This window comes from Myzus persicae, unplaced genomic scaffold, assembly GCF_001856785.1.
Source record: "Myzus persicae strain clone G006 unplaced genomic scaffold, MPER_G0061.0, whole genome shotgun sequence".
In the NCBI taxonomy this organism is placed as follows: domain Eukaryota; kingdom Metazoa; phylum Arthropoda; class Insecta; order Hemiptera; family Aphididae; genus Myzus; species Myzus persicae.
In genome coordinates this window covers 156,573-171,690 of record NW_019103982.1, presented here as the reverse complement: position 1 = coordinate 171,690, position 15,118 = coordinate 156,573, and the positions used below count along the sequence as shown (strand labels likewise).

At 31.3% G+C, this 15,118-nt stretch overlaps 1 protein-coding gene across 1 annotated transcript in view; it reads left to right on the top strand.

Moving 5' to 3' along the window:
• Positions 1-48: 48 nt before the first annotated feature.
• Positions 49-15,118, top strand: part of LOC111037198 (serine proteinase stubble) — a 32,749-nt gene continuing 17,679 nt past the window's right edge. The window contains exons 1-2 of the mRNA XM_022319596.1: positions 49-529; positions 940-1,225. The gene's annotated coding sequence lies outside the window, so the exon portion shown is untranslated. The remainder of the gene's footprint in view (positions 530-939; positions 1,226-15,118) is intronic.

Genomic DNA, 15,118 nt, shown 5'->3' with positions numbered 1-15,118 from the left:
ACCACCACAGATAAAATATCGTTACACAGCTGCTGCAGCAGTCCGCGCACGATACGCGAGTCGCCGGTGAAAAATAGTATACCTATCGTATCGCCGCGCGCAGCGTCACACAATCGCCACCGGTCCGTCCGGAACAACGGGTCATTGATTCGGTCTCTGCCGCCGCCGCCGCCGTCGATTTCTGCACTCGCACTTGTTGTACGTACATTTGTTTGTCTTCCGAGTCTGTTTTTTTAAAAAAAAATTTTCGCGCACTACACGTTCAAAATTCGAGAATTTAATATCGTCGTTAGATTTTAAAATTGTGCACACACACGGTTCGAGTTTTCCACATACGGTTCGCCGTTTCGATAATAATATAAAACAATAATATACCAATCATCAATTATATTATTATTATTGTACAATAGTAATAACTCCGGAAATTCGCACGCATCGTGCTATTCGCCGATATTATTTGTTAATAATATACCGCCGTTTCAGTGGAGTTCTGTTGGACGTCTCGTAATCCGCGTCACGAATTTCCCAGGTAAGTCGCAAAATATCTATTTGAGTTGAACGTTGAACGTAGAGACTTCGAACGATTCGTTCAATGTTGTTTTTAATATCATATAGGTACATGGGGATTTAATTTATAATATGTAAACGATAATAGGGCAAAATGAACATTTTCAAACTTGCAGTAGACATGCTCAAAGCAAAATGTAGCGGTATCTACCTATAATATATTTTTAACATATTTATTTTGTATCCATGTACCTATATTATATGTAGGTAATTTAGGAACTAAGGTTATAGCATTTACCTATGGTCATTTTCGAGTGTTTTCAATTTTTGTATTTATTTTGCGATCAGCTCAATATATTAAAACGCCATAAAAAATGCAAATGATGGCATTGAACTTAAATATTTATTTTTTTAATGATAACATTTTTGCAGTCCGTTAGGTTTGAAAAAAACAGAACGATCGTCTATCCTTATGCATCAATGACTATCATGTCGAGACGAACTGCGCCATGCGGTTGAGGAGACATCAACGACAGTTAAACGAGAAAACATTATTCATCAATTTACACTACTGTGCTGATATCGATCAATATTCGTGCTCTCGCTGAAAATATATACATACCTAAGTTGCGGTGCAGTAGTCTTCGAAACTACTGAAACAACCAACTACCTACAGTATTTTTTGTCACGAGATTAGAAGACACATCGAATCCTACAGGTAAACCTTTTTTATATTAAGGTTTTAAAATAGTCGTACAAACAGATAATAAATATTTAGTGTTTTTAACGAAATATAGTATATATTTACACGAGTAAAATAAGACTGTACAATAATATTAATAAAAAAGTCTAATTTGGGCTCTATACGTCCAATGAATAATGAAACACAGAATGTCATAGCATTCTACTGACTTATTTACACTTTATAATCCTAACCAATTAACACAAAACTATATAGTAACGATTCATTTTCTTAAAATTGTATACAATTAACGCAAATACAATCTTTAAAAAATTGTTCTCGTATTGAAATATATTAAGAAACACATTACCTTTAACTCTTTTGACAAGCGTCATACCATGAAATTGTATTTTAGGTGGTCACTTTTAATGACCATAGTAGTCGAAATTGTATACGGGAGAATGACCCATTCTTCGTGGTCATATTTTTTACTATCAAAATTCTTTGTGCAAAAAATATTAGTTGCCTACAAAACCCTCAGTGTAAGCATCGAGCATATATTGAGATGAGGTTTTAAGAAATTTAATATTTAATTTCAATTAGATTTTTGATAGCAAGTATAGGACCAAAATTATTATTAATATTACGAGTTATGAAAATTAAGTTAAAAAAATAAATAAATATTGCGAGTATGCGTGTTTTTTAAAATGTATACATTTTTTTAAAACATTAAAATAATGTAATAAGACAGTACTTACTTTGTTAGTGCATTTGGTCTTTGGTATATAGGTATTCCTTGTACATTATTATTGCACATTTGTTCATTATGTACATTGGTATTGTTACTACATTCACGAGACAAAAGCATCCAACAAGTTGTTTTAATTATATTTTAAAAATGATACCTCGTAATTTCTTTAAAGTTTATAAACAATTTTCACGACTTATTCAAATTAAACAATTCCATTGGAAGTCGACTATTTTTTCTTTTACTTTATAAGATACATCAAACATTTTTTATCTATACTCAATACTATACATATAGCTAGGTGACATTTTATAACAATGTGTATTGTTGATTGTGATACTATTAAAATGATAATAACAAATACAATTTTGAGTAGCTATCATCTACACATATATTAATAATATTAAAATGGATAATTTTAAACGATGAAATACAAGTTAGCAATCAATATAAAATCTGAGTTTTATTGCTGTGATGTACGACAAAATACAATATAATATCTTTTATAATGTAATATAAAATCAAATTTTATTGAGCAAAATTCACAACGCATCTACTATGCATTTTATTTATCTCTTAGTTTTCTGCTATTTTTATTGGTATTCAGCTTAAAAAAATATTAAATCGTTTACATTAGAAGAATTATTTGACTTCGGTAGAATTATTATTTTGTTTTATAAACTTTATGCAGTTATCTGCATCTATACATAGGTAAATTTGTTGTCATTGAATGATTAACATACCTACAGGTTATAGAATATATTGAACAAATTAACTCAATATTGCATTTAAAATTAATGTGAACAAATATTGAAATGTATATTGCTTTTATAATAATTTAATCAGTATACCTATTAACCACGTAATAAGTGGGTATTATTGTAATGCTCCTGGATGATGCCTAATAAATAAAGTTTCATGATTTTCATGATTTAATGAACAAATAAACGTTATTTAATAGAAATTATCTTTACAGATATTCGTATACTCTAATTATATATTGAACATTTTAAACTAGTAAAACAGAAACAAAGTAGTGTCCTGGAGTATATACCTTCACTCTACATGAAAAATTGTAAGATCGGTGTCAATGAATGCATACCCTATTTCTGATTATAATGCTTTGTTAATTTGTTTTTCGTTATCATTTATTAACTTCCAAAACTTTTTTTTATCGTAGAAATAATATTTTAAAGAGATTTAAAGTATGCACAAAAAAATTAATAGATAATGGGATAAAATATATATACCTAATGGGATTGTCTAATATACTATGACTAAATAACCCACGAGGTCAGTTAGGTTCATACATAATAAAAGCATTGTAAGGTATAACTGTGTAAGTAGATAATTAAGAAGAAATTAAGAAAAAATACCTAATAGGTATGATACTATCCAACATAACAAATGAAAACTTTATTATGGAAAAGTTGTTTTCCAAATAAACAGTTTCTGTATTCAAATCGTAATATTATAAATTAATTGAGTTGTATGAAATCCAGTTGTACAAGCAGTGATATTGTAGTGATATAGTTTTTAATTTTTAATTTTTTGGTAATATTCTTCTGTATCATAATATATAGTATTATAATCGAGATTATATCTAGAATATGTGAGATGAATGAGACCTGAAATGATAAAAATGATCTTAATTCCACGTCACAAAGAACCAGACAAAAATTTAGCTTTCAACAATTAATATGCAGTTTTAAATAACAATAAAAGTTTATAGCACTATACAATAAACAATAACGTGCCTTCTAGATAGTGTTTGTTCCTAGACCATACAATAATATTTTTTAATAGGTATATACAATTTACATCCACGAATAGAAATCATATTTTCTAACAATAATAATTATTATAGAAACAATACATTAATTATAATAAGTAGTCTAGATCGTGGAGATCGTGCTAGTTAATACTCCGACTTTGAAATACGTTCTTGTGATACACAATTTAAATTTAGTCTAAAAGATCACACGACTGTCAATAACAATCTTTGTGTAATGAGCCGCACTCATAAGTATTATAATGTGCACCCTTTAACAATAACGCATATTCGTCTGTTTTATTTAATTATGATATTTAATTGAGTACAGCTATTGAATAAGATTTCTCTTATAGAGGAAAGTAGTGTACTATACTGTATGTAGGTACCTCTATTCGACATCCGCGTTCAGTTATAGATCATTAAACCGACACTGAGTCTAACACAGATTACAATTATTTTGGAGCGAAGACAAAGAAGATAGAGAATGCCGAATTTATTTTATGCCGTATCAAATAAGTGCGTAAATAATAGTCGTCATCGTACATCCAAACTAGTTAGGAAGGAAGGCGTGTAAAAGGTTATTGTTAAAAAAAAATAATGCGCTAATCAAAAGTAATACTTAATAATTATTATACATATAAGTAGGTACATGTGCGAAAAAAATGTTTACGAACATCGAATATTTCAAAATGATTGGGTATTGACTGTCGATGTATCTGTCTGATTGTTAAATTCGATCCAAATGTATGTTAATATGAATGCACGATTAAAATTACAAATCCGTGAAATAATTCGATTGGCTTATTAGTAATAATTACGAATTACGTAGTTGACGTCATAGTGCCCATGAAAACTAGGTCCCACCACGCAGCCTCGCAAATTAAGACATCGGGAAATTTGCGAATTGCATCTGAGATTACATATTTTTATTTTATACTCAGTTCGGCTTTATATATTTCGTCCTTGTCATCGGCATGTTTCGATCTAACGACCGGTCAACGAACTATACGCTCGATAAATTTTTTTGTACCTACCGGAAAGAAACAACTAAAAGCCGTTCCAAATCTAAAATCATTAAATCCCGCGACCGCGAGTCAGGGAATAAATTCGTCTCGTGAGATGTTTTACGAACACAATCGTGTTTATAATTATACACATATATGTATACACCACAGTCCTGAAAATCCGTTGTTCTAACCGTATAACGGTGCTTTACGGCGAATCTATAACATAAGATTTTACAACCACGCTACAAGTACTATGACGTACTGTCATCTCACTCACATATTAATATATTATGTTTGGGTACCTAAAAACGAAAAATAGAACTAAAAGGCCAATTCTTGAAAAAACGAGAGCAAGTTGGCGACCGTCGCGGTCAGCAAAAGTCCGTAGTCCTCTGTTAAATATAAACATGTATAATAACTATAAATATTTTTAGCTAGACTTATACTTAAACTTTTGTTGCCTTTGAGAAATGTCATCGAACTTTTTCATGTATAATAGCTATAATAAGCGAAACCAATATAATGCCTCATATCAATTACCACTTTATACTTTTTGTATATGACTGAACAGTTCTAATCTTATGCTACACTAGCAATAACTTTTGTTCACTCCTAAATTCAATGAAGTTTTTAGCATGAAATCATATGTCATCAAAAGTATGGAAACTGACCATAATTGTTAATCATAATAATCACAATTATTTTTCTTATAAAATAATAATCAACATACAACACAGCTGCTAAACAATTATTTTTTATTAATCATTTTAATATTATATTTCTGTGAATAAAAGCGAGCTATCTACTGTAAAATACTTTTTAGATAATATGTAATTTATTTTATTTTTTTTTTTCAGTAAATTTATAAAATCTAAGAGGACCTTAATTAATTTAAAATCTTTTCCCCAGTTTAAGCATGTGTGTGAAACGTGTAAGTTGTAACAAGTAGATAGGTATAATAGTATATTCCTATAATCATAAAATATATGATCAGGCGCGTCGGGTAAATTTATACGTTAAAGTAAACAAAAATTAGCAGTGGAAAAAAAAACAAAAAACGAGCATTCGTTGAATAATAGTGAGAAAATCAAATTAATGTATGATTGGTACTTAACAATAATATACAATATATATAATGATAAAACGTTGGGTGTCTTGTAGAATCTAGTCAAACAGGATTACACTTCGACCGTTATTCACTAGCTCGAGTCCGTTATTACACACACACACACACACACACACACACACACACACACACATGCACATGAGCACGCGTGCGTAATATCTTACACTGAGAGAAATGACTAGGTACACACATAGTCACTTGTATCGGAAATACTACCTATATATATATACATATCGTATACTTATTATAGGTACGATTACACAGAACTAATGACATTTAATTATATATTATATACGTGAGGACGTCCGGGGAGATGGTACTTGTGCGTGCACTTGTTGTGAACGCCGTGCGTGAACCGTTTCTCGTTGGCGGCCGCGGCGAGGCGGTCGGTCATTGTCGCCGTCGTTTCCGCGTATATACCTATAGTATGTACCACAGATAAATAGTAAATACTAGATTGCAAAACTCGATATTTCTAAAATATCGATGGCGATAAAATTACCGATGGTTCTTTTCTGGGAGGTGAACGTTTAAAAATCAAAACGGTAAAATAAGCGGACAATCGACAATAAAAAAATATTTATTTCCATAAGGTATATCATAGTGTATTAATATATTATTATAATCATTCAGTAGATAAGCACTAAGTTATATACTTTATATTATGTAGTATTGTATACTAATAATACAATTATTTCATTCATAGTTCCTGTAAAACTCGGTTGCACAATATGTATATGGTACATGTTACACGCATAGGAATCCGGTACGAAATGTGTACCAATATTTCAATTTGTTTTCCAGTAAAGTATATTTTTGACTCAATTGGCAATACAAATATTCAACTGTAAAAGTGTGGAAAATATACTAATACAAAATTGTTTGTCCAACTCTTATGGTATATTCTTATGTATGTATCATAAATCGTTTGTAAAATTGATCAGTGTGATGCAAATGCAAACACTAACTTCTTATAGATGATAGTGGGAGACGGATTAGCTACATCATCTACAAATCAACTATCTAGTATTGTTATATATCGCATAATATACTATTTAGTAATATCCACCCGTTTTAATATTTCGAAACTTAGAGAAAAAAAACATTTTAGTTTTGGCCCGACGGACGAACGACAAACGGTATATCGGAAAAATTTGCGTTTCCCGTACGGTATTATATGTACTTATGTATTTTGCCGTAATTACGACGTAGTATGTATATATATTACATATATATCGTATATATAGTTATTATATTATATACGTATACGATTTCGGTGCGACCGCGAGTTGCTTTGTATATAACTATATGTTATACACGACTGCGCTAAGAGGACCGCGGGCACGACCCAACTACACAAGGTCATTGAGATTTCTTTTCGACGTGTACCGTTATATGATTTACGCTGCGGTCGTACTGTGATACACACTGCATGCGCATTCGTGTATAATATACTTACCTAGTACAGGACGGATATATACATAATATCTAGTACCTATCTAACTATACTATTATCCATAGGCGGGTAATACATCGCCGCTCGGCGATATGCATAAATGTAGGTGGACTTTGAATATGACTTTTTTTTTGGAGGAGGAGGTGGGTCCACCATGGTAGTAGCATCATGTACAGCTTTTTGACCGATCATATTATAGGCACAACGATCATATTACATATAGGTACATTATCGCACGGCGCACAAGGTCAAATAGGTACCTATATAGTATATCCTCGTATCATATTATACAACGGGAAATTGGGTCAGGTCTCCTCCCCATTGCATAATTTAAAAAAAAGCATAAAAGTTTCTTATGTTGGTTGTGTTTGTACATTGCTTAAATTTCATATTATATAGTACCGGTAGTCTAAAAATTCCAAATCAATCAGATTTTTATTTTCTATTCATTACACTGCGTGAAGATTTCACCATAAATACGAGTACGGCACCTATTATAAATTAACATTGCTAAAAGTTGTAAGTTTCTTGGTCATTCGTAACTCAAAGTGACCTTCAACTATTTAGATTCTAAGTTACATCATCAGAATTCCTCCTAATCAAACATCATGTACATTGTACTTATACAGTTATACAGCACTTGCCAGTTGCTGTAGAAGTTTATTATAACAAGGACGATGGCGGGCTGTATATTTAAATATATAGAAGCATGATGTATTGACTTTTTAATCCGCTTCACTTTTTTTAATCCAAAGGGAACCGGGGGATTCAATAAATTAATAGCAATATAATGTGGTTTAAGACAACTGAACGAAAAGTCGAAAACGCATATTTGATGAGCAACGACATTGTTTATGGTAATTCAAATTCAATGAAGTCTGTTTCACCGGTGAGGTTGTTTAATATAATTTAATAGCATTTACTATCGTCTTCTACAAAGTTATTTACATGAAAAATTCGTATTGCAATTATGTGAATATTCTAAAAAGCTGGTTTCTATTGAATAAATTTAACAATAGGTAAACAAGTTCAAAATTTTACATATTTTTAGAACTTTATGTTGGAACTATAGTATAATACCTATGTATTTAATATGCTTAAAAAAATTTGTTTTTGTACAGCAATTGTTGGCATTCTCATTATTTTTTTTTTTTTGATATTGTTACTAATACGAGTATTACGGTTCGTTAAAGATAAATTAACTTTGAATAAAGCAATGCGGGACTACACGATCGTCTCGATGGTAAAAAAGCGTTTTTGTCGCGCACTGCTGCGGGTCGCGCTTTCCCGTTATACGATTTTATGCGTACCTATAAATTATAAACTATATATATATATCTATACAATATATAGTATATACGTGATCGAGCGGACCTCCCTAGTTTTGAAGATTCTAGTCAAAATAATACATTTTACATTTACACCATTTACACGGTTTTACACCGTGTTATAAGTGCCCTACATTGGATAGGTACCTCTTCTTTACCATTTTAACACGATAATCATATGCTTTTTAGGGGATGGGCCGAAATATTCATTATATAGAGATTATTAAAAAAACCATATAATTATATTGAGTGCTTTTAAAAAATCATTGATACAAGAAAAAAAATACAATTCTATTATGGAAGCATTCGTGTACTCTATAAAAATCATCAAAACCAAACGTATTTTAAGTTTGACATATTACATATTACCATACGTTTTTTAAAAATATTTATGGTTATAATTTATAAATACACAAAACTTTCTTAAATTCAAAATATGAGCATGTCAAACATGAAACAGTTATTATAAATGGTTTAAACCTTCTAAGTCCCCTCCTCACCCGCATGATTGCCGAGCGAGTACTTTTGTCTCCATGCGAAACGATGGATTACCTATAAGCCATGTGAAAAACATACTTACATTTTGTAATTTTGTACATATTATGTTATTATATTTTTGTTTGTGTTAATATTTTGGTCGTAATATGGTGACCGTTTCATATGGGAGCTTAACTATATTATTATAATTATATTCACAGAGGACTTAGACAAATCAAAGTTTCTAGTCCCGTACTTGTATTATTAAGCAGTTAAATTGTATGTCATATTAAAATAATATTGTTATTGTTACTCGCTGATCAGCGGCAGTTTGAACTCTGCGGTTTTGACACAAGACGAGGAAGTCTCGAGCCACCTGCTCGCCTGTCAACACGTTAAATTATTACGTAGTATGACCCCTAAATGTTTCCAGCTTAAAATTTTAACTTACTCTTGTATGTATACTCTGAATTGTTTAATAATATGGACGCATCAATTATATTTATTTTTGTATACGGACTCTCGAGTTCAGACCCATCCCCTTTTCTGGTCTGGAGAATAATTATTGCTCACAGCAGACCTCGCTTGTCAATAGTCAGTGTAAATATACGCGAATGGCGAATATAATGGCACACTGATGAAGACGAACTCTGTTTCAATACTTATTTTAATTTGTATATTAAATAGTAATATTATATTATTACTATGTGATTTTATTTGAAGAAAAAACTACTGTGACGCATTCGATAAGTTTTTAAATTTTTCTGACTTTTAGCATAATATACTTCTACCTACCTATAAATATATATCAGACCAAGGTATCAGGTATCACACCAACGTACTTTATTATTGAAAGTGTTTTATTTTTTTGCGTACCCATTTTCATAGGTATTTTAAAAAGTCAGAACACGTACGTACAAAAAAAATTACAAAAACAGAATACCCCGAAGTATGTCAAAAATTGAATATTTAATAAATACTGATATGGCTCAGAAATACCAGAATACGGAATTAGGGGAAATATTAGTCACCGATGTCATAATTTATTTATAGTACACGATATTACATTAATATGATTAAAAAAAAAAACCACTAAAATAATAAGTATTTCAATTAAACAGTACTGAGTAGGTACAAATAGTACAACAATTTATAGTCTTTCTTTATCTACGTACATCAAACATTGTTCAATATTAAAAAATATTGCATGATATTATATATTTGACTAACTTTTTATGCAACTTTGTTTTATGTAAAATATACGTTTTTAATAACGGCATAATAAAAGGTATCATATACAAGGTAAGGTAAAATTATATATTTATTGTTCTAACACTTATAAGTTATAAAAATATATCTGTGCGTTTATTTCTGTAAAAAAAACAGATACTTATATAAAATATATTAATAGAACATAATACTAGTGTAATATATATTATTTTATCGATATATGAATATTATTTTATAATGATTTTATTATCATATAAGTTTTTTTTATGTCATATGAATATTAATTATTTGTAATGGTAAATAATTGCAAACAAAATTACGGGAGTGTCCAATTTGTCTAAACAGTACACGTGTCCATCGTACGACCAAACTGCCGCTATCCCATAATAATATACAGCGGATATTCGAAATATCTCGAAGAGACTTAAACGACCATGACCTAACGAAGTTTTTACTGCACGTTTAACACGTGACCACGATGTTCTCGACTCGAACATAATATATCTCGACTTATCGTTATATAAACCCGAATACTGCGCAAGAGCAGAAACGTATTACTAGGAAATAGGAATATTAAATGCGGTGGGAGGAGGAAAAAGTATTAGTTTTTCTTCAATAGAATTAAGTTAAATATTAAGAGGACATGATACCCGCATGTGTTATCTCCGTCTTACAAGTGCGCAACATAGCAAATTGTACACTCAGCAGAACACGTGTAGCTCTGTTAATTTAAAAACTCTTATAAAATCTAAAGGTAAGATTATTATCTAGGCAACCTCATAGGTTTTTTATTATATTTGAATTTTAACGCGAGTTATGAGTATTTTAAAATTGTAAATTTTTTATACATCTTAAAATACTTATAACTCGCGTTAAAATAAAAATATAATAAAAAGCCTATGAGGTTGACTAGATAATAATCTTACCTTTAGATTTTATAAGAGGTCAATTTGCACTAATTTTTAACTAACGGAGCTACACGTGTTCTGCTGAGCGTAAAATTTGCTATGTTACGCACTTGTAAGACAGAGACAACACATGCGGGTATCACGTCCTCTTAAATCAAAATCATATTATAAACATTTTTTTTAAAAATGTAAACACTAAAATGTTGTCTTGTTAAATACCTATGCCGGACGCAGAATATGAGTCCATATAGGAAACAATCGTTATCCGCCACATATATAAAATTGTGTACCATGATCGATACCATTCGGTTTCTGGTTGTACTACACTACTACGACTAGTGGTGATTTACGAACGTGACTTTCCCAACGCCTATAATAATAATATATTATACAGTCACGGATTCCTGGGAGGCCTATCGTCTGCAGCTAGTCATCGCCCATCGGCGAGCGTTAAAAATATCTGGGTGACGGGTTCAACGTAATAATTCGCTTTTATAATACAGGTGCGCCTGTGCACACACTAACACACGTCCTCACACAACCTACCCAATAAGACAGTAATAATAATACGTGAAACTTGTTTTCCCCTCGCCGTGTGTTTGTATATACCCGATATACCTACATATCGGATCAGAATATCAGATAGCCCGCTACTGTATTATATATTATATACATAATACATACATACTACGCGTAAAATAATATTACATACCTACGTAGCTTATATTTTATTTACGGGTCACGAGACCGAACCGTCGACGGCCGCCGTACTATATACATTACATGTAGGTACTAGGTACCTACGTATAATGATATTATATATATATATATATATATATATTATGACGTATAATGTATACACGAATTATAACATAGGTAGTAGTAATAATAATAATACCTAATATAACGTTATATCCATCTAATTATCTGCTTCGAACTTCTCCGGTGCAGTAATAATATATATAGGTACTCATATGTGGCGTGTACCTCGCGTTTGTCACTATTCACGCTGCGTACGTGTAACACGCGTATTCAGCGATTTTCCGATATTATTACGTTTTCAACGGTATTTTTTTTTTTTTGTAAATCGATAATTACACACGAGCTCAGCCGGTATTAATTATTGTCGTTTTAACGTCCGTCGTCGTGTTTTTCTATGTACCTATATCTTGAAAGCGGGGAGAGAGCTTTTTTTCCTTCATCAATCCGGGCACTGCACGCGCGTATAATTACCAGCTATAGGTATCCGCTACTTTTGCTTCGCCGCGGCAGACGGCTCGCCTTCTTTACGATAATAATAATAATTATTATATATATAGGTATAACCTCTCCTCTCTCGGATCTCGTAGCCAACACGTACACACAATATTATATCCATTAACATTCCGAACGATCGTCGCGATATTGGTCCGCAACGCCACTGTAATATAATAGGTTAGGTATATAATATTATGTATATGTACGCCACTGCGATTTATTTCTCTTCGATTTATCTGTATACGGCGAATATAATACAAGCACCGCTTGTACCTACCTATATAATTGCTGCAGCGGCGGACGGCTGCAAAAGAGTAAAATATATAAAATTGATCGACGTGACGATATTATACGTGTGGAGCCGTCGGGAACAATAACAGCCATTATAGTTTAAGATCGAAACATTTACGGTTAAAAAAAAATTAATACTTCGGTAAAAAAATACCCGGTAAATTTTGTATTTGATCGAGTGACCCTCCATTTTAAAGGATTTCCTTATTGTACACCATCACATTTATTTCGGTACTATTCGCTATTCGGTCTATTCTGTATACTCATGAAGTCATGAGTTATTGTTCATAAAATATGCATACTAATGTAGGTATGTTATAAATTATAATATGTATAAGTAAAATAATTTTTTTTCTAAACGGTAAAATCGACAACGTTTGACTGATTATAATGTTATTATTTAAAAAAAATAATGAACGTAGATAGGTTCAATTTCCGCTAGTTGTTTGTTTATGTATAATATACAAAATATACGCTAATGGAACCTAACCAAAATGTACGTAAAATGCATTGAACATTTTTTGGAGGGTAAATTGTACTTATAGGTATAATTATATAATATTAATAGCACATATTGTATGTACCTATATATCTTGATGGATCAAAGTTATAGTTATCGGTTTAATAGTCTAACCGTCGATATAATCATTATTTCATATAATTATAATTTATAAGTACCTATTGATATTTAAGCGATTGGAATACCTATATAATATGTGTAATACGCTGTAGTGTACCTAATATAATTTCGGTTTTGATGTGGACAATCTTCAATGTTCTAATTTATTTTGTATTATTTTTCCTTGTTATAGATAATTATGAGCTTATATGTATATATTCGATAACTATATGTCCATTATATAAGTGTGCTGCGTAGTATAATAGGTATAACTAAAAAAATAGTATCTTAACATTTTCAAGATTTATTTTTTAATGACTCGAATGAATTGGTTTTTTCTCAATAATATTATAACAACAATTGATGGTACAGACTTAATTAAAATATTTAATTGAAATATGGGTACTTACAGCCATCAAATAGCCTATAATACCTGAACCTTATACACAGATTTAGTATGCAAGCATGAATGAAATGTGGCTATGGTCAACTTTGAGGAGTGATAAAATAAAACATCGAATATTTCTCACATTATACCTATAATATATATTATATTTATATATATATATTATATACCTATGTATATCTGATTTGATTCGAATGATTCGATATCGTATGAAATTTGTTGGTCGTATTTCTCCGTTGACTTGACCGCAGCAGAAAAAATTAGTATTCATCTGGTCGTTCATTTCAGTGTAAACCATTTTACAGTTATGACTCTCGTGAAATAAATACATAATATAGGTAGGTACACGCAGGCGACAGAAATTGCTAGATAATGCAAATTCGTGACTCAATATCTGAAAACAGCAGAATGGCAGCAGACCAAGAGTCAACGATGTTTTGGCTTTTTCTCGGGTTAGTTCCGAGGATAAAATAAATTTAAATCTTAAAACACGTACCTGTGTTTGCGAAAAAACTTTCGCCGTTTTAAATTGCTGACCTAGAAACACCGAATGGGTTGTTATAATAATATTTGACCTACGCTCGTCATATAATAATATAACGTACTCATAACATGTACATTACGTCTACATTACACCGTTTCCGTTCGGATGAATAATAGTGACATAAAAAATAAACTCACACACTGCAGGATTTGGTACGACCACGCGTTCCATTTTATACTTATTATTACTGCGACTTTCTACATGATCACGGTTTTAACGTTTATAAATTCATGACTAATCATCGTCCAGGAATCCAAAGCTCGTGCGTTAATATCATAACATGATCGTCATAATACGATTATGGAAAGTCGATTCCGGACGAATCGGTAAACAATGAATACGTGATGCATACATTACGTTGCCTCTACGACGATACATTCCATATGTATATATATATATCATATGTATACCGTAGGCGGTCCGGGGTTTGATCTTCGGAGTGGCTTTATGAAGACTTTCATATTATAATGTTTAAACATTATGATAATATAATATGGCCAGTGAAGGGCTGATTAGTTATATTGTTATGTGAATAGCCAGCCGTATTGTCGTATATCCGTATTGAACATAGGTGTATACATGTATAGAAACTAAATGGATTTTAATTTTTTAATCTATGTCTTATGTTTACGTTAATCTCAGAGAACCGAAATCCTAGCCAACAGGCTACAAGTCCAGGAGAAGGTCACAAACGAATATTATCCTAGGGAAAGGGATTATCCGCTATAATACACCGATGGTGGGTGGATATGCCCACT